The sequence below is a fragment of the Bactrocera dorsalis genome, chromosome 5, assembly GCF_023373825.1.
Source record: "Bactrocera dorsalis isolate Fly_Bdor chromosome 5, ASM2337382v1, whole genome shotgun sequence".
NCBI lineage: Eukaryota > Metazoa > Arthropoda > Insecta > Diptera > Tephritidae > Bactrocera > Bactrocera dorsalis.
This window is the reverse complement of record NC_064307.1, coordinates 66,022,522-66,047,930: the sequence shown is the minus strand read 5'-3', so window position 1 is coordinate 66,047,930 and position 25,409 is coordinate 66,022,522. Positions and strand designations below refer to the sequence as shown.

Sequence of the window (25,409 nt, the reverse complement as noted above, 5' to 3'; positions counted from 1 at the left end):
GTAGCTATATGTTATAGTAATCCGATCGGATCAATTTCTTCGGAGATTATAACATTGGCGTGAACAATAATCTATGCCAAATTTTGTGCAGTTATATCTTAAAATAAAAGAGTTTTTCATACAAGAACTTGTTTTGGAATGATCAGTTTGTATGGCGACTATATGCTATAGCGATCCGATCGAAACAATTTTTTCGGGGATTATAATATTGCCTTGAGCAATAACGTACTATAAATCTCGTGGAGATATCTCATCAAATAAAAAAAGTGTTTCCTACAAGAACTTAATTTTGATTGTACAATTTGTATGGCAGCTATATGTTATATCGATCCGATATCGGCGATTCAAACAAATAAGCAGCTGCCTGATGTGAAAATACTGTATGTAAAATTTCAGATCGATATCTCAAAAACTGAGGCATTAGTTGGCGAACATATGCACAGTAGGAGAGGCAGGCGGACTTAACTAAATGGACTCAGCTCGCTACTCTGACCATTTATATATTTTTTATAAGGTTTTCAACTCTTTTAAGGTGTTACAAACTTCATGCCGAGCTTAATATATCCTGTTCTGGGTATAAAAAATGCTTGGAAGGTTTGCTCCTATCCATCCCATGCCTTATTTCGCTTGGCCTTGCCTGCAACGCTGGCGTGCGTCTTTAATTACCATAAATGCGCTTTAATTTAATTTAATTGCGTAAACATTTCGTCTGCACTAAAGTGCCGTTTTGCTGTGCCCATGCGTGTGTGTAATCAGTTGGTGAACTAGAATTTTGACACTGTCATTGCGTTTGTTTATTCTTCCTATTTTCACCATTATTTATGAAGTGTTCTCGCTTGTTCGGTCTTCGTAGAAACATAGAAATTATGTATTTACGCGCGTCATGTGGGCTGCAACGTCAGCCGTCGTGTATGCATACATACACACGCACTTACTTAGAAGCCCTGCTGACCGCACAGCAAGTTTGTTTCTTGAGTCTTTTGATTCTTTCACGTTCGACTAGCTGCTCAACCGTTTTTGCATATAAATGAAATGTTAATTTCTTTTACAAATTTATTTATCTATGATTTTGATAATGTTTTCTATTTCCATTTTGCTTCTTCCTTGGCATTTCTTTGGTTTAATTTTTGTATTTTTGGTTCACAGTGAGGTGTCTCATTAAAATTTCTCGCTCGGTGTCAGTTAACGCTGTTCGAGAGTGTCAGTATCACGCCGCCTATCTAAGAAATTATAAAATTATACACACGCTCGCCTATTTTCGTATGCTGATGCCATGCATAGTAATGTTTGTATTATTGTATGTCTGTATGGAATGGTAGATTTTGTAAATATTGCTGAGATTTTAACGCATTCTGCTGTTACCAAAGATGCTTGTAGATATGCGTAAGCATTTACATATATGACTACGGAGTGACTTAGAAAAATATATTTATATTATTAGTAGAATTTGCTTTAAGTAGAAAAATATGTTTTTTGCAAATAAATATTATCTGTGAATATCTATAATATATTTAAATTTGTATAACAGAACTGGCAGTCAAGTTAATTGTTTATATTATATCTTGCCTGCTCAGTCATTGCTACTTGAAATGTATATTTCGCTAATTTTATTCATACATTCAACCAACTGATCTTGGTCTTGAGTACAGTTATAATCATATTTGTTGCATATATAGGGTAGAACAAGAAAAACCTTCGCTTGCGCCGCAGTAAATGCATTTCTTATAGCAAAACAAGGCATAAAAAGATCCTTATCCTGGTTTTGATGGACAGTTTGTATGGCAGCTATATGCTATAGTAATCCGATTTAAAAAATTTCTTCAGAGATTGTAGCGTTATCTATAGTAATAGTTCTCGTTAAATTTCGTGAAGATATCTCGTCAACTGAAAAAATTTTCCATACAAGGACTTGAGTTTGAACGTTCAGTTTGTATGGCAGCTATATGCTATACTCGACCGATCTGAACAATTTCTTCTGAGATTGTAGCGATGCTAAAGATAATGAACAGCAGCAAATTTCGCGACGATAGCTCTTCAAATAAAATAGCCTTTCATAAAAGGTCATGTATTTGATCTTTCAGTTTGTATGGCAGCTATGTATTATAGTGGTCCGATCTGAATATTTTTTTGGAATATTGTAGAGTTATCTTGCATAATATTCTGTTCTAAATTTCGTGCAGTTATCTTGTCAAATAAAAATTTTTTCAATACAAGGACTTAAGTTTTGTCGTTCAGTTTGTATAGCAGCTATATGATATAGTTAACCGATTTAAATAATTTCTTGGAATATTGTAGCTTTGTCTATAGTAATAGTTTTGGTTAAATTTCGTGAGGATATTTTGTCAAATAAAAAATATTTCCATACAAGTACTTGATTTTCATCGGTCAGTTTGTATGGTGGCTATATGCTATAGTCGTTTGATCTAAACAAATTCTTTTGAGATTGTAGCGATGTTTTTGATAATAAAATGTGCCAAGTGTCGGGAAGATATCTCATAAACAAAAAAAGTTTTCCATACTAGAACTGAATTTTGTTCGATCAGTTTATATGACAGCTATATGCTATAATGGTCCGATTTAAATAAATTCTTCAAAGATTGTGTAGTTAGATTTGGCAATAATCCACGACAAATTTCAGTAAGATATCTCATAAACAAAAAAAGTTTTCCATACTAGAACTGAATTTTGGTCGTTCAGTTTGTATGGCAGCTATATGCTATAGTCGACCGATCTGAACAATTTCTTCAGAGATTGCATTATTGCCTTTTATATATAATCCATGACAAATTTCAGCAAGATATCTCGTCAACTAAAAGAGTTTTCCATACAAAGAATGAATTTTACTCGGTCAGTTGAGGAAAATAAAATAATTATTTCAGCTTATTTTTGACACTAAGTGTGGTCTAAAGCTCAGCCAGCCACCACTTGCATTATTTATTAAGACATCTTGTTCATGAAATATCAAAAATTCGTTAAACTGCTTATAAATTAGTCAAACTCAGTGTTCCCAGTGTCTAGCAACTTTTTCAAAAACTTGTGACGCGTGTTCAACAATTCCTCCAGCAGCTAAGTGGCTCATTCCCTTAATTCATTTATAGAAGCATATATTTAGCGTGCTAGTGGCAGCTCTAAACCGTAATAATATGTCTAAAGCATTGCCACAGAACCAAAATTTGATTATCTGCGTATAACTAATTAAAATTTACGGTCATTTACAATTCAACAAAGCATTGTACGCCATATGATTGCTGTTGTTGCTGTAGGCAGCTATTCATTTTTTGAGAGGGTGTGAAATTTTATATGCCGCATTGATGAAGAAATAAAAAACACATAAATATTTATGGCTACTCACCTATTGGAGACGCATAAATATTCATGCTTGCATATATTTATGTATGTGTGCGTGTGCTTGTGTATATATTATGTGTATAAAAAATAGGTCTACGTTAGTCAGCTCACAAACAGGTTGTTTAGTTAATGGAAATTCAGCAAAAAAGAAATAAAATTATAATAATATCAAGAGGCAGCGATCAAAATGATCAGCTTGATTGATGTCCAATTTAAAATATTTCTAGTAATTTGGGTCTAAAATTTAAAAATTGTGCGAAAAAACAATGTTTTGTGTAGTATGAGCAGCTGTCTTAATAAAAAATTTGCTTGGCCTTAAGGCGCTGCCACGCCGTCCACATGCCGCTTCGTACATTTCCTGCAACGCTAGCATTTCGTTTACTATAATGCACAGTCTAAACTGTGTCCATCTTAATTTATTTTCAATTTTCTCACTTCGCTGTTGTTTTGGCTCGAAATCCCATCAAGCTTTGCCATTTCACCTTGACGGCACAATTTGCACCGCATGACTGCTGGCAACTGGTCTTCCTTCGGCGCACGGCAAATTACGTTGGAATGCGTGGTATGCCTGTGCCGCTGACCGAAATCAACGAAATCAACGCTATACATCGACAATGTCAGCGACAGCCGCCTACCGCGCTGCGTCGTCGTCGTTGCAGTGCCGGTTGAGTAATGGAACCCGACAGGCGCACTGCTGGCTTTGGAATTTTCATGCGATATGGGCCGCTGACGCGCTGCTTGTCTCGCGCTTGGCGGGCATGCATACCTGCGCGTTCATAATTTTTGTAGTTTACTACCTATACACACATACATATGTGTGTGTATATGTTTGCAATTTATTTGCAGCGCCGCCAGTGTGTGCATTATTGCTTCCAGCTGGCGTTGATGCAGCTACTGTGTCAGCCAACTGTCGCGCACCGTTAAAAGTTGCGTTAATCTGCGAAATTGCTTATTTTGATTTACGATTTTCAGGTTTTCGTGTATATTTGTCGAGCGCAACAGCGGAATTTCGTGTTAATTATTATGTGCTAGTGAGTGTTGTGGTTGCAGAGTGTGGTATTGCTGTATTAGATTGCTGAAAGTATGCGGGAAGTATTATTTGCTTTGTTGTGAGTTTATTTAAGACAAATTTCATTTGCTGCTTTTTGAGACGTTTTAATGTTTAAAATACCAAGCTTAAGTCACACTGAGCCTCTCAGTCCTTGCTTTCCGCTCTTTCTTTAAATATGTAAACTAGTCCCTCAGTTTTTGAGATATAGCCCCCAAATTTTGCGCACATGCTTTTCTCCTCAAAAAGCTGCTCATTTGTTGAAACTGTGGATATCGGACCACTATAGCATATGGCTGCCATACAAACTGATCCATCAAACTGCAGTCCTTGTACGGAAAACTTTTTTAGTTGAGAATATATCTTCACGAATTTAAGCATGAGCTATTCTTAGAAGAAACTCCATAATTTATGAATAAATCTTTCAGATTGAACCACTATAGCATATAGCTGCCATACAAACGGAATGCTCAAAATCAAGTCCTCGTATGGCAAACTTTTCTATTTGACGAGGTACCTTCACGAATTCTTGCACAGAATATTACTTTGAAATAAGTCATAATATTCTGCGAAATTTTTCAGATTGGACTACTATAGCATATAGCTGCCATACAAACTGAACGCTCTCAATCAAGTTCTTGTATGAAAAACTTTTCTATTTGACGAGATATCTTCATGAATTCTTTCACAGAATATTACCTTAATGAATTTCGTAATACTTGTAAGAAATTATTCAAATCGGATCACTATAACATATAGCTGCCATACAAACTGATCACTCTCAATCAAGTTCTTGTATGGAAAACTTTTCTATTTCACGAGTTATCTTCACGAATTCTTGCACAGAATATTACCTTAAAGAAAGTCATAATATTCTAAAAAAATTTTCAGATCGGAACACTATAGCATATAGCTGCCATACAAACTGAACAATCAAACTCCAGTTCTTGTATGGAAACTTTATTTATGAATGGCATGCTAGCTTCGGTGCAACTGTAGTTAACTTTTTCCATTTCTTTTTGTGGTAAAATTTATTCTTAATGCTATAATCTGTAATTTTAAGGCACTAGGCCTAACAGAACAGGTCTTACAAGTCTGTGTACGCCACAGAGCTATGAATTCTAAAATTTTTCCTGAGTTAAAAGCTTACCACAGCCCCCAGAAATTAAAATTTATAGCACACACGCGCCTGAATGAATGCATAACACTCAATTTCAAGCATTACATGCGATATATTAAGTGCCTGTGAGCTTAAGAAGCTATTAATTTTTTTTTTATAAAATCATGTTCTCTTAATTATTATGCCTTCCGCTTTAATTTAAATAACAAACAGCAGATTAAATTTGGATTACCACAAGCAACAAGCCAACTAAACTGCTTTTTATTAGTTGAAGTTCAGTGGTTTCGTGGTCTCGGTTTATTTTATTTTATTTTATTGACGACAAAACGACGTTTACCTTTTCAGCCACTAAATCGTTCATTTTCGGCTTCTTGTACGTGGGTTGCAACATTTGAAAATATTTTTTTACAGTTTTTCTGGCGCATATAAAGCGTGCAAAGGTTGCTACTAATAAATTATGTTAAGCTTGCATATATAATTGGCATTAAATACAACAAAAGCGTAGTTGTTGTGAAGCGCGATTTTCTAAAAAAGTGCTTTTGCTATCAAAAGTCAATATATGCCTCATTAATTGGCACAGTTGTTGTCTAAGTGGGCGTTGTACTGCTTAACGCTGTCACTCTTGAACGCGCTGGCGTGTGCCTTTTGTGATATCTGGTAACACTGGCTTATTAACCACATTTACAAGTGTGTTAATTAAGCAAATAAAGCAGGGGGAAAAATACAAAAATAACAAAAATGTCATTTTAATATAAAAAATTATATTTAATATGCCTTAAGCCCTACAGGCAGTTTGTCTGAGCCGCAGTAGCTGTTTCGGCTCAAATTACGCGCGATTTATTACAGCGTTACATGCAATAAAAGTCAAAGAGTCAAAGCAACAATCAAACAATTTACAGCAGATTTTAATATTTTTTTTCACCGCAGCAAAATATAAATTTGAGGAACTCGTTATTGATTTGGCATGGCAAGATTGGCGCGCCACGCCGCCAGCAATTAACCGCACAAACCAACGCACAGCCGGACTGATTAGCCAATGGACAGCGGACAGCTGAGCGCTCGCGCTGTGACAGCCAAAAAACAACAGTAACAACACAAAAAACCAACAGCAACAACACAAAAAACAACAGCAACAACACAAAAAGCAACAGCAACAGCACTAAAAACAAACAACAACAACAATAGCTTAACAAAAAGTCAACAACAATAACGAGCGCTTACGAAATTTAACTTACGCAGCGCGCCTCAAGAGCACACATTAGCGCTGCTGACAGCTTGGCAACGACTGCCCTTACATGCCTACAACAAAATAACGATATCGCTTACTTTGGATTATGCTTTTCAAAGCGTTACAGCATATCAGTGTATACGAGTGTGTTTATGCGTGCATTCTTGGCTACCAAACAACACAAAAGGTTATTGACAAATCTTTAAGCGCAGATTAATGTATCGCTCGCTATGAACTCAACGCAACCGTAATGGTGATTAATCTTCATTAAAATAGCCAAATATTGTATACTTTTATGGCACAAGTGTCGTGGCTCATTTATGGCCTAACGATGGCCAAAGTATCGAAAAGGCAACAGAACGCACCGCCGAACATTCCTGTGGAATCAAAACTGCTAAAATCAGTAAATCAGCGTTTCGTTGTGTACTGGTTTACCTTGAACATAATGCTCAAATGCCTTAAATATGTAGTTGTTTGTGTTGTTGTTGCTTGCTCTTGTCCTTTTCAAAAAGCAAGCAAGCACTAGAACAGAAGAACACCCTTCACATTCAAAGAAGTTTTCATGCAAGTGTTTGCTTAAGAACGTTCATTTTGTATGGCAGCTATATGTTATAGTTGTTCGATCTGAAAAATTTCTGTGGATATTGAAGATTAGGTTTGGAAATTAATTCATGCCAAATTTTATGAATATATCTTGTTAACTAAAAAAGTTTTCCATACGAAGGCTTGAGTTTAATCGTTCAGTTTGTATGACAGCTATATGCTATAGTTGTTCGATCTGCACAATTTCTATAGATATTATAGAATTATCTTAAAGAACAATCCTGACCAAATTTCATGAAGATATCTTGCTAAATAAAAAAGTTTTCCATACAAACACTTTATTTAGATGGTTCAGTTTGTATGGCAGCTACATGCTATAGTGGTCCGATCTGAACTATTTCTTCACAGATTCAAGCAATGCTTTTAGTTATATTCTGTGTCAAATTTCTTTAGTATATCTTGTCAAATAAAAAAGTTTTCCATACAAAGGCGTGAGTTTGATCGTTCAGTTTGTATGGCAGCTATATGCTATAGTGATTTGATATCGCCAATTCCGACAAATCAGCAGCTTCTTAAGGAGAAAACTACGTATACAAAATTTCAACTCAGCTCTTCATGCTGATCTTTTATATACCAGTACATTTTATAAGATCTCGTACGTTTCCTATTGGGTGTTGCAAAATTCTTGACAAACTTAATATCATTACCCTGTTTTGGGCATACAAAGCTCGTCAGAGGTTATTTGTTAATTTAATTAATTAATTGGCTTCATGTTAGCAACTGTTCAAGCTGCGATGTTTAAACCGCGCTTAGACATGTAATTAGGCCTTCAAAACCAATTTTTTATAATTATTAGCGCTAAAGAGATTTAAGAAATAATATTGGCTTTATTTTTTAGAGAGCTACTGTAGCAAATGTTCATTCATGTTGTAGTAAGCCTCTGAGTGGTGTTCTACCTGAATGAGTTAATCGGCGTGTACTAATCCTTCTGATATTCCAATGATGACAGAAAATCTCTGACTGTTCATCGTAGATTCTCAAGTACCAATTATTTTGCTTTCTTGATGTGTGCCAGTTGATGTTGATAGCAGTCCTGGACGTGGTTCGTCATGAACTCATTCGCGACCTTCTTTGAATAATTTATACCAATGAAACACACTTGCTCACGACAAACAACTATCACCGAAGGGCCTTTTCAATATTCTGAACATTTCGGCACTCGAAATTTGATTCCACTCACAAAATTTAATAGAACTTCTTTGTTGAATAATTTCACTCAGTGTAAAAAACAAAACTAGGGATACACTTCGACTATTGACTATGCGATATGGTGATGCTACTTTGGACAAAAGCAAAGTGATTGGTGGCACTAAATATGCTCAGAGGCTCAAGAAGGTGTGAACGACGAAAACAGACGCTCGAGCGTTACAGAAATTGCTGAGTAACTACACTTAGCGATTGACTCGTGCCATTCAATTGTAACCAATGATTTGATCCCCGCGAAGTTTGTGCCAAAATTGCTAATTTTTTTTGTAAAAAACACTGTCGTTTTGACATTGATCAGGAGATGTTGGACTAAGTCTGCGACGAACCAGATCTGCTCCAGAGAGTCATAACTGGTTTCGCATCATGGGTTTATAGTTATGATGTGAAAATTAAATCCTATTCAGGGAAGCATAAGCCAAGACCTTAAAAGACCCAGTTAGAAATAGAATAAAATTTGAGGTTCTGCACCGCGACCTATGGTCTATTGTGCCCTTCGTGTCGAATGTGAAGGTTTCGCTCACCGTTTTTTTCGTTTGTAGGGACGCCGTGGTTCATGAGTTCTTGTCAAAGCAATTTTCCCGAAGCAATCCCCCAGAAATGTCCGGATTTTTGGAAGAAAAACTGTTGACTTTGAACATGATAAAGACTCAACTCATGCATCTTTGCTTGTGCGCGAATATTTGACCAAAAACAACACATTAATGGTACCCCAGCTACCGAATTCCCCAGACCTAACTTCCTGTGACTTTTATTTTGTCTTTGTCTAAATCTGAAGAGACACATGAAAGAACGACTCCATGGAAGGAGAAGCTCTAGAAAAGTGCTTTAAGTGCTTTGAGGATTGGAAAACACGCTCGAGGAAGTGCAAGATATCTAGGCATCGCTCAATGGAAGAAGACGAAATAGATTTTTAAGAATAAATAAACACTTTCCTTAGAAATTCGCGTTACTTTTTGAACGAATTTCGAACATGGTGCTTATTTTAAAAATAATATACAGAGATTTGCGCGCCTCAAAGTGAACTTTGCTGCCATCTAACGTCTAAAATATGTTCATTGGTTACATAACGAAATATTAGGAAAATGAAGTAAATTAATAATCGGCGGAAAGCCGTAACAAACACACAAAAAACACCTGCGGCTGCCAGCGCGCAGACACCCAGCGGCGCGCCATCAACAAAAGCACATAACATAACTTCAAATACAACAACAATAAAGGCAAAGACGAAATGGTCAAAAGTTGCTGCGAAACAAAGAACTCTGCAACAAAACAAACAGCGCCACGGCGGCACCGCAGCAAAATCAAAAAATAAAAAATAAAATAAAAATGGTTAATGCGGAAGTCGCTGAAAAAATATTTGAAAAAAATTCTAAATAAATTTCACACTGCGAAATGCCTTTTGTTGAGCAGCGGTTGACAGACAAAAGTCATAGCCGCGCGGCAGCACTGAAGAAATGCGCTTACAAGCGCGCTAACAAATATGCAGCAAACCAACAACAAAAACAACAGACAACAGCAACAAGTTGTTGTGGCCGGAATAACTGCACAAACCCAACGTATTGAATGAAAGAAGCGAGCGCAGGACGGTGCAACAACACTGCCGTGGCATGTGGAATGACAAAGTTGGCGGCCGAAAAAACTGCGAGCAGAGCCGAAAAATGCGCGACGATTTTCACGACTCCAGCCAGTTGGCGTTGCGCTGACGCCGCCAAGACGGGCGTGCGTGTGCAACTGCGGCCAGCTGAGGCACGGCGTGTGACGTTGGTGGTGAAGTTGTGAATCGGTGTGGCGCAGAGTTGGCGCGTTGCAAGTTGCGTGGCATACTACAGAAGATGTGCGCTGACTCGTTTGTGTGTTTTGCACGTTTTTCGTTGAAGTGCCGGACATTGTTGTTTTTGTTGCTGTTGCTTTTGCTTTCAGCGTTCTTGTTATTGTCGCTTGTGCTTGTTGTTTGTTGTTGGCAGGCGAACTTTCAAGTTCAAGAACCAGTTGTGTGCGTTGCCGCGTCCTCAACCGCCAGCCGGTGCAGCCTGCATTGACCGGCTGTGGCAAGCAGCCGTGCTTCTTTCACTCACACACACACATGCACACAAGTAGCCACACTGTTATGCAGTCGGCCAATAAACAACAAATGTTTGCCTCCTAAAACGGCTCTTGTGCTGCATACGCGCGCATTGCTTGCATGCAACTCGTTGGGCTGCATATTTGTACTTTCAACATTTTGTGGCAACAGCCACAGCTTTGTGCACGGCACTTTTCCTGCCTCCTTTTTTTGCAGACTGCGTTCGATGCTCTTCTTGCCGGCTGCGTTGTTGTTGTTTAACATTGTTTTGTTGTTGTTGTTTTGGTTTTTGTAGCCTGTGGCGTTGGCTTCATTTCGCCACATTCTTTGGCACAAGTTTTCGTTGGCTTTGTTACTGCTGCCAATGTTGCGCGCAAGATTTTTCCAACTCGCTGTGTTTTTTATTTCTTGTTTTCATTGTTGTTTTTACCTTTACGTTGCTCTTCGTGTATAACGAACATTTACTGCTGCGTGTGTTTGTTGCATTTTCCATTGTTGCACACATATTTTTTTGCAATTCTATTTTATTTTGTTTGCATTGTTGGCATTGTTGTTGTCTTGCCACATATACACTACCGAATTGCGCAGCATTTAAGTACATGCAACATAAGCGTTCAGTTGGCTTAAATTTTTTTGCTTCTTGCTACAATATGTGAGTATGTATGTATAATATATGTGTACGAGTATCTGTGTGTGTAAACGTTTAGTTGGTCGCAGATGTTTCTGTGCTATGTGCAGATACTTAATTAGTTGCATACATACATATGTATATACGTGGCTGCATATATGTGTTTGTGTATGTGTTTTCAGTTGTGCAACTTCCTGCGGTTTTTGCCAATAAGGTTTTTATTTTGGTATTTCGCTATGTTGTTTTGTTTATCAAGTCTGCACACTGCTTCAGCAGATGTGCTGTGTATTTTTGAAACATCTTTTCACTATTAGATCAGTGCAGCAGCCTTCTGAAATGCTAAAAAGTGATGTTAAGCACAAAAGTAGGCAAGTTTTCAAAATTTTTTTTGAAATAAACAATTTTTGTGTATAAAAGAAATTAAATAAAAACATTTTTGTATGAAAAAAACTAGAAAAATCAAAAAATTGGAATATTTTAATTTTTGACATAAATGGTGAGGTTATGTGAAAAAGGTCTGAATACAGAAATTATTGAAAATTTCATTACCTACAAATATTCCATATAACTTTTTACTATAGGACTCGTAGTTTTGCTAGAAATCAAGTTAAAACGTCTTTAACCCTAAAAAATTCAACTACGATCCACGCTTGCTCTTCCCGATCTTAGGTCACATGAATTATTTACCCTGGTCTATACAAACTTTGATAGTGAGTCCACAGGGTATGTTAAAATTCCTGTCAAGCGCAACCATCTTAAAGGATGACTACTGCTCATGGACCTAGTAACTGAACTCCAAAACTGGTCTATGCGCGGCTAACTGGTATACCAAATCTTTTTTTTTTTGCAGGTGAGGGGGTGGGCTTCCGCAACATCGGTGCTATCGACACCCAGTCCCAGTTTGCTTCACTCTCCAGCAAGTCGCTGATTAAATTGTTCGCATTTATTGTGCGAACCCGGTCTTCTACGGTGGTGCGTTCTCATTGCCAATGCACATATTCAAAGAATGTGTGTTCAGGGTCGTCTTCTGTCGCGTCGTTGTATAGGCATGACGACTCGTCGACTTTTCTCATTCTGTGGAGGTTCCTTTTGAAATATTCGTGGTCGGATAACAACTATGTTATGTAAAAATCGACTTCTCCGAATTTACGGCTTGTCCATAATTCCAGATCTTTTAATAGTCTGGCCATCCGTCTGCCGCGACTCTCGTTTTCTCACGTTCGTTGCCATATTGTTATTGTTTCTTTCTTTATTTCTTCAATTGCGCTCTTGCTGTTACCGGATGACTTCTTTAGCTCCGACAGTTTTTTTCCGTTCAAATGCTAGAATGTTAATTAGGGCATTACCACTTATAACTAATATAACATCGCCTGTTCGGTGGGCTGATGCAACTCTGAGGGCTGCGATGTGTTGCACTCTGGCCACTATCTTACGCCGGTTATCCTATTTAAGCACGTCTGCTCAGATCTCAGCTTCGAATATTAGGAGGCTGATTGTCGTCGATCTTACGAGATTTTTCTTTCCTTGGCTGGGGCCTCCTATGTTGGCCATTAGTCTGCTAAGTTGGGAAGTGATTTTCGCTGTCTTTCCTGTAGCGTGCTGGATTTGTACCCAGAAGGTTAGCCTGGGGTCCAGTCTTACGCCTAGGTAGTTTACTGCTTTTTGTGTCGTAAGAATATCCGTAGTCGTGTGCATGCTTATCTCGAGGGGTTTTGTGCTTCATCTGGTATTTTTGGTTTTAATATAGCGTCATAGCTAATGTTCCTTAAGTCTGGGCCTAATGATCCCTCTTTAGTTTCGTACAGCAGTTTCCTGTTGTTAAGGTAGCTCCGCACTACAGCTTTGACGCAGTTGGGTATCTTAAAGTTTTTTTCAAGAGCGTAGATCATATCCACCCATCTAGCGCTGTCACGTTTCGGACAGCAGCAACCCTATTCTTTTGTATTTATGCCATCTACGCTGTGCGGCTTCTACGCTTTCAATTACCCATTTTATAGCTCCTATAGTTGATATGACGGGTGTAAAGCCATGTTGTCTTGGGGACAGTCCTCCAGCTTCGTTGATAGTCGCTTCGACTCTGGGCTTAAGTAGGCTTTCATGTAGCTTTCCCGCTGTGTCAAGCATGCATAGTGGACGGCATGCTGATGGCGAGTGGGGGTCTCCTTTTCCCTTACTCATTAGCACCAACCGTTGCTTTTTCCATGGTCTACCAGATTAACCTAACCTATTATACTTATTTCGAGTTAAAATCATCAACCTTCAGGTTGGCAGAAAAGTAGTAAAAAATTTTTTGCAAATAACATCCAGAACAGAGACAATAGACTTAAGCAACGAACTCGATCAATATTTTTTTTTGACAAAATATCTTCTTGAAATTTGGTAAAGATTCTTGCCTAAGACCACATTATAATATCTGAAGAAATTATTCAGATCGAACCACTATAATATATAGTTACCATACAAACTGAACGATCAAAATCAAGTCCTGTTATGGAAACTTTTTTATTTGAAGAGTATCCAGCTGCAGTGCATTTTTTCTTGTTTTTGCTGTTTCTGTCATTAGCTACTACGCTATTTTGTTGACGAAACATTTTTGACAGCACACTGCGTTCACCATGAACCAAAGATGAATGACAGATAAAATGATGCACCTAACAGACAAGTCTACTGCAACAAGTACACACCAACAAATGTAGTCCAATATAAGTACATACATATGTATGTACCAGTGGTGTATAGGTACTTTGTTGTTATTTTGCTGGCCAATTTGCGTCCTGCGCCTGTATATTTGTTGTAGCTGTTATTTAAGCTGCTAATAATTATGTTGATGTCGTCAGGGGCGTGCTGTCGACGCTGCTACGAAGTACCAAAATGCCAGCAAAGCTTGCAACCGAACTGAAAAATCTGTTTAAGCCCTCGTTTCTGCGCTCTACGCACTGTCGCTGCTTTTTACAGCCATATGCTGCTCTGGTTGGGTGTACATAAACACACATACTCAGAGGCGTGCGTTGCTTATGTGTGCGTGCGCATAATTGCGCCGTTGCATTTACTTGTTCGCTTGCCGAATTACTTCTTGTTTTACACTTTGCTTTATTTTGCTCAAATTTGTTGTTGTTGTTGTTGTTGTTGTTCTGCTGTCATTATAAACATTTTGTTATCGTTAATGGTCGCTTGCGGAGTGTTTAACAAAAATTTTAATTTAAGCAAATTATCATGTCTGTCCCACTGACAACCGAGCGAGGAGTGCTTTAAGTGTTCATTTTGAAATTTGTATCGTCATCTAAGTAGATATTACGGTACATCGTTAAAAAGTGTATTTAGTAATTTGTATGTATTTTATATTTATGTATATATATGTATATATTTTTTTTTAATTTTTTTAAATTTTTTTTTAAATTATTTTATATTTATTGTATTTGTAACGAAATATGTGAAAATTCGGCCATTAAGTTGCATGGGAAAGCTTTATTGCGAGTGCGAACAAGGTCCAAAATATATTACTTGGAATCTTCTTCTACCGAGGCTCTTTACATTGGAGTTTTTTTTACGTTGCTGGTCCCAACCGCAGCGCACAATCTTCTCACTTGAACTCGCCTTCAAACGGATGTGTTTTGGCTACCCATAGCTTACTTGGTCTAAGACTAGAAGTCGTGAGCTGCTTGAGCTATATGTAAAATAATCGTTTCTGGCCACTTCCAAGTGAGTGGCGTTCAGAGAACCTTCTTCACTTGCGTGAACTTCTACACATGATTCCATCATACTTGGAGTCGAATTTTCGAATATTTTATGACTACTCTACTACTTCATATTTCGGGAACTTCGGCATTGGTCTAAATGTGCAGCCAAAACGTGATTTGTCTTTATTAAGTTCAATCCCCTTTGGATGTGTTTGAACCAATTGTCGAAGCACCCTTGCCACTATGATTAAGGGATCTTCAAAACTTGCGTTCTGAATGCATCAACTTCCTTTTTCAGTTGTCAAAGAACCTTAATGTCTTAGTTTATTTTTTACGAAGGGAAATAAATAGAAGTAATTTAGTGTCACGTCAGAACAATAAGGTGGATTACTCATCAAATCGATGTTTTTAGTGCTCAAAAATGGAGATGTGTGAGACCTGACATTGCTGTGGTGAAGAAAAATCTGACTTCGGCGGTTGGGTTTCCTGATTTCTTGAAAGACAACTGACTAACAAATGGTCGCCGTACGCAAGCAACTAGACACGGCTTATTTTGAAACACCCATACAAACGACCGCTTTCTACTTTTGATCTCATAAATCCACGATTCATCACCAGCGCTTTCGCATTTTTTAAATTTTTTGTCGACCAATCGACAAAAGCGAATTGAATATTTTAAGTTACTGTAAGCAACACAAATATCTTTTGTATGGCAAAACGTTCTGAGTAAAAAACCATGGAACGTTGTAGGAAATAATTGCCATTTTTTGCCGAGTTGAATATTTTGAGTTACTGTAAACAACACAAGTAGCGGCTGAGTTAATCCACGTTAAAAAAAGGAAAAGATAATCGCTCGAAACTGTTCACGATTTCAGTCCAATTTTTGGCCGAGTTGAATATTTTAAGTTACTGTAAACAATTCAAATAGCGCTCGTATAGCAAAACGTTCTAAGTAAAAAACGATCGAAAGTTGTAGGAAATTATTGCCATTTTTTGTCGACCAATCGACACGAGCGAATTGAACATTTTATGTTACTGTAAATAACAAAAACAGCGCTCGTATGTCAAAACATTCTGAGTAGAAAGCCATCATAAGTTGTAGGATTGAGGATAATCGCCATTTTTTAGCCGAGCCGAATATTTTAAGTTACTGTAAACAATAGAAATAACACTCGTATGCCGAAATGTTCTGAGTAAGTCCCGAAATATGAAAGTCAATATACGTATCGGCGGCTCTGAGTGATTTTTTTTTAATTTCTGCAAGCATTAAGAACCTCTCTCTTTGTGATTTACTCCTACCTCCCATTTCTTGTCTAAAAAAACTTAAAAATCACCCCTTAAGGGACTTGACATACTTCAGAATCAAATTCACTTTGCTGTGGTGTGATTATGTCTCCTTAGATTAGTCTACAAATAATATACACCATTGTAATAGTGCTTTCTAAACTGCAAAGAAGTCTGCTGCAGACCTGCTGAGATCCCTCAATGGATCTATGAAACTATAAATTTATTATTTTTCATTTAGTGTGGCAACATTATGTCAGTAATAAATAAAATTGCTTCAATGTTCCTTTTACCAAACACAACTTCGTAAGCGTTTTTGCTCATGTCGCCGCGACAGCAGTTGTTGCAGTTTAGTGCATTTATGGCACTTTTTGCGCATTCACTTGCGGTTGCAACACCAGCACCTCATTATCATCCTCATCATCATTAAATGCAAACCGCTTGAATGCTGCTTTTTTGCTGCACGAAAGCCCTCGTAGTTGTTGGCAACGTCGTTTGCTATTGCGAAAAAATAACTGTTATTTTATGATACCGCTTTTATCGATGGTGTTTGTTGTTGCTGTTGGTGGTTTTGTTTGTTGTTGCTCATGTTGCTGTTGTTGTTATTGTATCTGCCTACCACTAGCTGATTTTTAAGTTCCTATTGCCATAGCAGCAGCAACAACAACAATAAAAACAACTGGTATTTTACTCGCTTATATCTAAATTCTTATAGCAACAACCACAACAACTGGTTATCTAAAATAACTGTTAACAACGATCTACCCTACAATCGCGCAAGCCAGCGCTCCTACGCTGTGGAGGCGGATTAACGATTTGGCAACAAGTTTCGCGGCCATTCAAATTAGCATTACGCCCGCACGAGTTGAGTAGTTGGCGAAATATTTTTATTACATTAAGCAATTCAACACATTTTCAAGATTTTTTTAATTTTTTTTATTTTTATTAAAAAAAAATTTAATTTTTTATATAACTTTTTAAAGCTTTATTTTAATTTTTTTACACATTTAATTTTTTTAAACTTTATTTTTAATTTTTTTTAATTTGTTTAATTTTCTTTAAGTTTTTTTCAACATTTTCTTTTATTTTTTTTACATTTTTTTTTTTAATTTTTTATATAACTTTTTTAAGCTTTATTTTCTATTTTTTAAACTTTTTTTTTAATTTTTTTAAACTTTATTTTTGAATTGTTTAATTTGCTTAATTTTCTTTAAGTCTTTTTTTTAAATTTTTTTTCAATTATTTTTAATTTTGTTTTTGTTTTTTTTTTTTAATTTTTTTTAATTTTTCTTATGTTTTCTTGTTTTTATTTCTTTCAACATACATTTCTCTCCTGTTATTGTTGTTGCCTCTTTACTGCTAGTGTCTTTATCAGCATCGCCATAGCCACAATTATTCTAAGCCAACTTCTTGCTTGATAATGACCTCTCAGCTCTCTGCCGAAGGTATGCCTGCTGCTCCTCCTCTTCCGACTCACTTAACCTCACTGCCAGGCAGTGTGTTGCGCCTCCGCATTGGCTTCACGCCTGTTTTTTGTCTTTTTTAGTTGCTTTTGTTGTTGTCTCGCGCGATTTTATCGCTTCGTATGCCTGGCAGTTATTGTATTTTGACTTTGGCTTTAACTGTGCATTTCGCTTTGACTCTGGCACTGGCACTAACTCCAGCTCTAACACCGGCTGTGACTGTGTGTCTGCGGCGCTGTGGCTGTTGTGGCATATCAAAACGTTTATTAATTTATTTAAATTCATGTCCTGCGGCCATCGCCACACTGTTTGGCACCGCGTTCGCTGCTCGTTCAGCCCACTTTTTATTGATTGCACACAAATTTATGAGGTGCAAGGCGAGCGCTCGCTCCACTCGTTTGTGGGTGTTTACTATTTGTGGCATGCAACAGCAATTCTTCATTATGACAGCGTTGCATATATCACAGTGTGCAAATAGAAATCATTCCTGCCGAATTCAGTTTGAGGTCAAACGGTGGGTTAAGTGTACACTTGGCATGGCCCAGAAGATAAGAGAGAGATAAGAGAGGGTTTTTACTACAGAAAGAGTTATATTTTTTTCTAACTTGAGAACAGTTTATTGTTTCATTTGTTAAATTTAACAAGGGATATATATACCTACTTATTTCTATATTGCATAATTATAAAATAATAATAATTACTTCTTCTCTTTTGGTTTCAGATCAAAAATGCTTCAGTATTGAAAGTAAGTACTCATCACTGGACTTTGAGTTGCTTCTAAACTTGTAAGACAGAGTACATAACTATACCTTACATACCTTCAGTACACATGCTTTTTTCTTCACAAATAACTGTTTTTTTGTCGGCACCGCCGATATCGGAGCACTACCGCATATACATACATACTGTCATACAAGATGAAGGACCGAACTAAAGTCTTTGTATGGAAAACTTTTTTATTTGAAAAGATTTCTTAAAGAAACTTGACATAGAATATTTCCATAGGCATTGCTTTAATATGTGAAGAAATTTTTCAAATCGGATAACTATAGCATACAGTTGCCATACAAAGTGAACCATAAAAATCAAGTCTTTGTATGGGAAACTTTTTTATTTGACGAAATATCTTCATCAAATTTTGCTTAGATTATTTTCTAAAATAATTCTACAATAACTGTGGAAATTGTTGTGATCGGATCACTATAGCATATAGCTGCCATACAAACTAAACTATCAAAAACCTGTCTTTGTATGAAAAACTCTCTCATTTGACAAGATATCTTTACGGAATTTACCCTGGATTCTTTTTTAACACATTTCTATAATATATGTACAAATAGTTCAGATCGGGCCACTATAACATATAGCTGCCATACAAACTCAACAATCAAAATGAAGTCTTTGTATGAAAACCTTCTTCATTTGACAAGATATCTACACGAAATTTGGCTCGGATTATTTTTTAAGACAACTCTACAATATCTGTAAAAATTATTCAAATCGGATCACTATAGCATATAGCTGCCATACAAACTGAATGCTCAAAATCAAGTTATTGTGAGGAAATTTCTTTATTTGTGCTTATTTTTCTTTACCCACATATGTATCCCCATTAGAAAATTCCCATGAATAACAGTCATAGCATGCCAATATGTTATTATATCTTTATGATTTGTGGGATCGCATTTGCTGTTGTTGTTATTGCAACATCCGCAGCTTCCTGTATGAATAAAGGGTAATTGCTGGCTGGCCTGTTCTCAAGCAAAAGCTAATATAATTAATTACCAACAGTAATAATTTGCCAATAACATAACAATAACAACAACAACAAAATATTACCGTAACAGCACAACAACAAATATTATTGCAAAACTAATTGCGCTGAAGTAAAGGAAGCTTGAAGCAAACAAAGCAGGCGAATCACTTTGCAAACACACTTATACAGGCGAGTGCCTAGAGGGTTGCCACATTAACGAAAAAACGAAATGTGCTACACAGCAGCAACAACTTGAGCATTACATGCACATTTAAGTACTTCGTGCGCAAATTATTATAAATTACAAAAAATGAGGTGCAAGTTTGAGCTCGCCCTTAAAGTGGTATGGCTGCTGAGTTGGACTGAGAAAAGAAGAGGAAATGAGTAAGCAACGAAGCCTTTTATAGAAAATTTATATGAGGCACTTATGCGTGCATATTTGCGTGCCACAACAGGTGTGTGTGAGTTGGCTGAATTGTGAGCAACAAATATTGATTGCAAATTATTCATTAGTCGGTTGAGGAAGTGGCCTGCTGTCTGTGCCTCACGAACTCATATTAAACACAATGGGTGATAAATTGGCGAAGTTCGGTAGCCGAAATCGAAGTTAATTGACAAACACTAATAAAGAAACGAGCATGCCGTGCATCATATATATACACACATAGCTACATATATAGTGTATATACAAGTAAATACCTGAACAGGCGCATTAAAAACCGACTCCAGGGCCTCAGAGGAGTGCACAAAAGTAATTGGCAGTGCTTCTGGTGTTAAGCACAGCGAAGGTTTTGGTCAGCTCATTGCGCAAGTGTAGCACGTCTGCTCTTTTAATTAAAACTCAGCAGCAAATTTGGTTAGCTGTAATAAAAAGGCATAGATGAAGAGCCAACAGACGTTGAGAGCGCATGGATGCGCTGAAATTATTGGGCAGCATAAACAAAAACAAGAAAAAAAGTTCACGGAAGCTATAATACCCTACACAAGTGCATTTTTGTAGCATAAAAGATTACTAAAGGAGCTTTATTTTAATTTTAATAGATCAGTTTGTATGATAGCTATATGCTATAGTGATGCGATCGGAATGATTTCTACAGATATTGGAGAGGTGTGTACGGAAATAATCCGAGCTAAATTTTGTAGAAATATCTTGTCAAATAAAAAAGTTTTCGATACAAATACTGCATTTTGATAGTTCAGTTTGTATGGCAGCTATATGATATAGTTATGCGATCTAGAAAATTTCTTCAAATATTGTAGCGTGGCTATAAAAAATAATTCATGTCAAATTTCGTGAAGTTGTCTTGTCCAATAAAAATTTTTTCTTTACAAGAGCTTGACCTTGATCGTTCAGCTTGTATGGCAGCTATATGATATAGTGGTTCGATCTAAACAATTTTTCCAAAATTTGTGTCATTGGCTTAGACAATAATCCATGCCAAGTTTCGCGAAGATATCTTGTCAAATAAAAAGTTTTGCCCACAAGAACTTGACGTTGCTCGGTCGGTTTGTATGGCAGCCATATGCTATAGTGATCTGTTACCGGGCGTTCCAACAAATTATTAGATTTTTAAGGGGAAAAAGAACGTCTACAAATTTTCAGGTCGATATCTCCAAAATTTGACTGTATTTCAAAGCTTCTTTTGTCATAGTTCCCTGACTACCTACGCTCCACGCCATCTTTCCGATCCGTTTCTATAGTATATCCTCGTCAGAATTGTTTATTTCGAGGATGTAGTTTTAGTTGCCATCCTTTAACCGGAGTTGGTTACCGTGCGTAGCATAAGAACCTTCGCTTTCGGAATGTATAGAATGCAACAGAAGTCCACTATTTCCAAATTGATCCCCTTCCGCATATCATGGAGCTTTGTAACCGCTTCTTTTAGCTATAACAGTGAGGGTTCCTTCACACATTTTATAATCTTAACTTCATTGAGCCAGTCTACACCATTAAAAGATAGTGTAGGTTTGGCCGGATCTCCATCCAGTCTTGCGAAGAGCACATCCAGCAGTTTCGACTCTACCACTTTCCATTTCTCCTCCGTAATTTATACCAGGCGGTTTTTTGGCCAATGAGTGCCACGATTAAATGCCTCTTGAGCATTCGTTGGCCGTCGCTGCTGCCCTGGACGTTGAGGGTTTCTCCCGATCGAGTCTGACGTTTGGCCTTACAGCGTTGTCCTCTTTCCTCGGGTGAGTTATTGTTGTTGGCAATTCCTTTCTCGACCCAGTTTGCGAATCTCGGATAAGAGTAAATGAATTATGGACGCAATGCTTCGATGCACGGCCTTCTTCCATTTTTATGTCAGACGAAGCCAACCTTTCCTTTTCCTCCTTCGTCAGATTTGACTTGGAGCTATACTTTTCGTATACTTTCATCGCTATGTTCTTACTTTTTTATTAAAATTTTCTTTTTAATATTTAAAATTGTTTTAAAAATATTTAAAAGTAGCTCTAGTTATTGTAAAACAACAATTTACGACTCTCATTCCACAACCAACTTCCCGCCGGTAATCTTGGCTTTTTCTGTGTCAAATACTCAAACTCCAACAAGTTTTAGCCACTTCCAATACACAGTGCTCCCGGCTGCTGTGTAGTGCACGTAAAACTGGTAGCCGCCGCATTTCGTGCCTGGGCGCACATCAACTCACACGCACACACATACACACATGCTTAATTTCTTTATGAATTTCGAATGCCACAAATCATATGCACAGCATGATATGCTGATTGGAAGCAGGCAAACATGGGCAATAAATGGTGCCCGCAAATGAGTCAAAGCAGAGACTCAACAACAAGACGCTCAACCGTACGTAACACGCACACGTGCGCATGAAGCTATATATACATAAATGTAGGTATGTATGTAAGCTGCAAAGAAATTTCTTTAAATAGTAGCCTTTGCCTTTGGGCTATGTAATTAAGGAGCACATGCTTAATTGTAGCTTTATACAAATTATAGAAACAACAACAATAAACCAATAACAAAACGCAAGCAGGCAAGCAACCAGTCTCAAATTTGGTGGCAACATAAATTATGCGCCGCTAATCAAAGAGTGGACTCATTAAAGTTACATATTTACAAAGCAACAGAAATAATAATGATTGCCGCTAAATACCAAAATGGAGAAAAATATGATTAATTCGTATTAGAACGATCGAAAAGGGCAGCAGCTGTAGCAAGCTTACAAATCATGGGGCGTAACTAAAATTTCAACGCGACTGGAGAGCAAAAAATTTTTTCATTTTTACACTGAGAAAAATGTTGTGGTAATATTGGAAAGAAATTTAGCTTTTATTTGGTTTTGATTGGTTGGTTTGTATGGCAGCTGTATGCTATAGTGGTTCGATCTGAATAATTTCTTCGGAAATTATGCCTTAAATAATGATACGTAACAAATTTTATGAAGATATCTCGTCAAATAAAATGTTTCCCGTACGAGGTCTTGAGTTTTATCGCTCAGTTTATATGACAGCTATATGATACAGTGGTTCGATCTGAACAATATGTTCGGAGACTATAGCGATGCTTAAGGTTATACTCTGTGTTAATTTTCATAAAGATTCCTTGCTAAATTAAAAAGTTTTCCATATGAGAACTTGGGTTTGATCGCTCAGTTTGTATGACAGCTATATGCTATAGTTGTCCGATCTGAAGAATTTCTTTAGATGTTTTAGATAAGCTTTAGATAATAATTTTTGCCAATTTTCATGAAGATTCCCTGTCAAATAAAAATATTTTCCATACAAGGTCCTGAGGCTTACAGCTCAGTTTGTATGGCAGCTATAGGCTATAGTTGTCCGAACTAACCAATTTCTTTAAATATTATAGCAATGTTTAAAATAATAATCGGTACGAAATTTCGTGAAGATATCTCGTCAAATAAAAACGTTTTCCAGACAAGGTCATGAGCTTTGTCGCTCAGTTTGTATGACAGCTATACGCTATAGTGGTCTTATCAAAACAATTTCTTCAAAGATTATACGGATGCTTTGGATAATGACATATACCAAATTTCATAAAGATATCTCGTCAAATGAAAAGTTTTCCATGCAAAGACTTAGAAACCTAAGGGTTTGATCGCTCCGTTTGTATGGCAGCTATTTTATATAATCATTCGATATCAGCAATAATAAACAAAACTATATTTCTCTCTATTTCCGCGCTTTTTACCACAACTTGTTGCTTCGAAACTTTCAATGCTGTTGCGTCCATTGCTTCTAATGACTTATCCATTTGTGTCTTCGCACAGTCGCTTCATTTTAGGCACAGTCCCTTCGCCTCAGGCACATTCTCTTCCCTTCAGGCTTTTACACGCTTCTTAGTTCATATATTTCCTTTTTATGTTTGGTTACAACGCCTCACCCTGCCAATTAGTGCGCCCCTTACGGTCAGCTGCTTATTATAATAATTTAAAATTCTTCTTGGCTGCGCATGCGCCGACGTAAAGCGCTTTTGATGCGCGCCACAAAAGAGAAAAACAAATTCCAATTGCCTTGCGTTTGTATGTCTGATGGCTGCATGGCATTTAACTAACATTTCCCTATGTTTATTGTAGATTTTTATTATTGTTGTTGTTATGTAAGTTGTTCGCAGCACGGCAGGTATCATTTGGGGATTAAATTATGAGGCGTAAAAAGTTATTTGCCATTAATTGTCTGCAACTACGTGCTGCTGTGTATGTGATATGTATGTGTGCGTGCGCGCATGCGCTTCAAAATGAATGAATAAATATTTATTAGTAAACGTGGCACTGTGGCATGTGTTAGTACATGTGTAAGCAAGCATTATGCTGTCTCTGAGCAGACATGAATGTGTAATAAATCCCAACTTCGCGTATGAGAAGCCACAAGTGGGGAATAGTTTAGTATAAACCGCCACGGCGAAGACTTGGCACGCATGCGTGCAATGTTAGTAAGTGCCTGCCGTGGCTAGCAGCTTATGCCGCCCGCTAGTCGACGTGTCCACTGCGCAGCTAACTGCCGAGCGAGCGCTTTGCTGCTGATTACAAAGTTACGAAAATCCCACAATAATTCATTGTCTTTTATTTATATTTGTTATTCGTATATGCTTCGTTTTCAATATTTATGGTGGGAATTGGAAAAACTACGAAAATTGCATACTAAAATGTTGCATTTACACTTTACAAGCTTCCTTGAAGGGTACAATTTCAACACGTCACATACTTATGTGCAAAGGCTGAGTACACAATCGAGCGCGGCTTGCAACAAAAATGTCTTAAAAGGGACTTCAATTACACCGAAAATATTTAAATTTATTACGTTTAATTTTTTCCCCTTTTTATTGCTTCACTGTTTGTGTAGCCTTAGCTGTTCTTGTAGTTTGTCGCTTATTTTGCATTCTTATTTGCTATGTCTTCATTTCTTAAATACTCAGCACTCATAACAGACACATAATTGATTATAATATATCTTTATGAGCAACTAAAATACATGCGAGGCATTGAAATGTGCTTCATTAAAATTTATTGACATTCCTTGGGTTATTAAATGGCTTATTTACCTCAGAGAACAAACAGCCTTAGCCGAGGTAGCAGCTAAAGAATGAATTATTTCTCGGTTCCCCACTTACAAAAAAAAACACAGAAACTTCACATTTAATGCGGATTATTTATTATCATTCGAAAGAACATTCTATGGCATTTATTTTTTTGAAGATTATCTCCTTGAAATGTTGGCCGCGGCTACAGGGTTTGTCCGGAAAGTAATAGTACTAAGTCGGTTTAAAAAAATTCATTGAATCAATCGTTACAATTCTTTAAAAACTTTCAAAATAGGCTCATTCTGCGTCGATGCAGCGCTGCCAGCGCGATTTTCAAGCATTGAAGGCGTCACGGAAGGCATTCTCCGGAATAGCCTTGAGAGCCGAGATGCATGCTGCTTGGATCCCTTCTGTCGTCTCAAAATGCCTTGCCTTTCATTGGCCTTTTCAGGAAAGGAAACCAAAAAAAAGGTCCGGCGGGCC

The 25,409-nt window shown here is 37.2% G+C and overlaps 1 protein-coding gene across 1 annotated transcript in view; it reads left to right on the top strand.

Moving 5' to 3' along the window:
- LOC105225951 (ankyrin repeat and BTB/POZ domain-containing protein 2) overlaps window positions 1–25,409 on the top strand; it is a 113,727-nt gene that overhangs the window by 19,175 nt on the left and 69,143 nt on the right. Inside the window, exon 2 of the mRNA XM_049459045.1 lies at window positions 18,389–18,412. The gene's annotated coding sequence lies outside the window, so the exon portion shown is untranslated. The remainder of the gene's footprint in view (window positions 1–18,388; window positions 18,413–25,409) is intronic.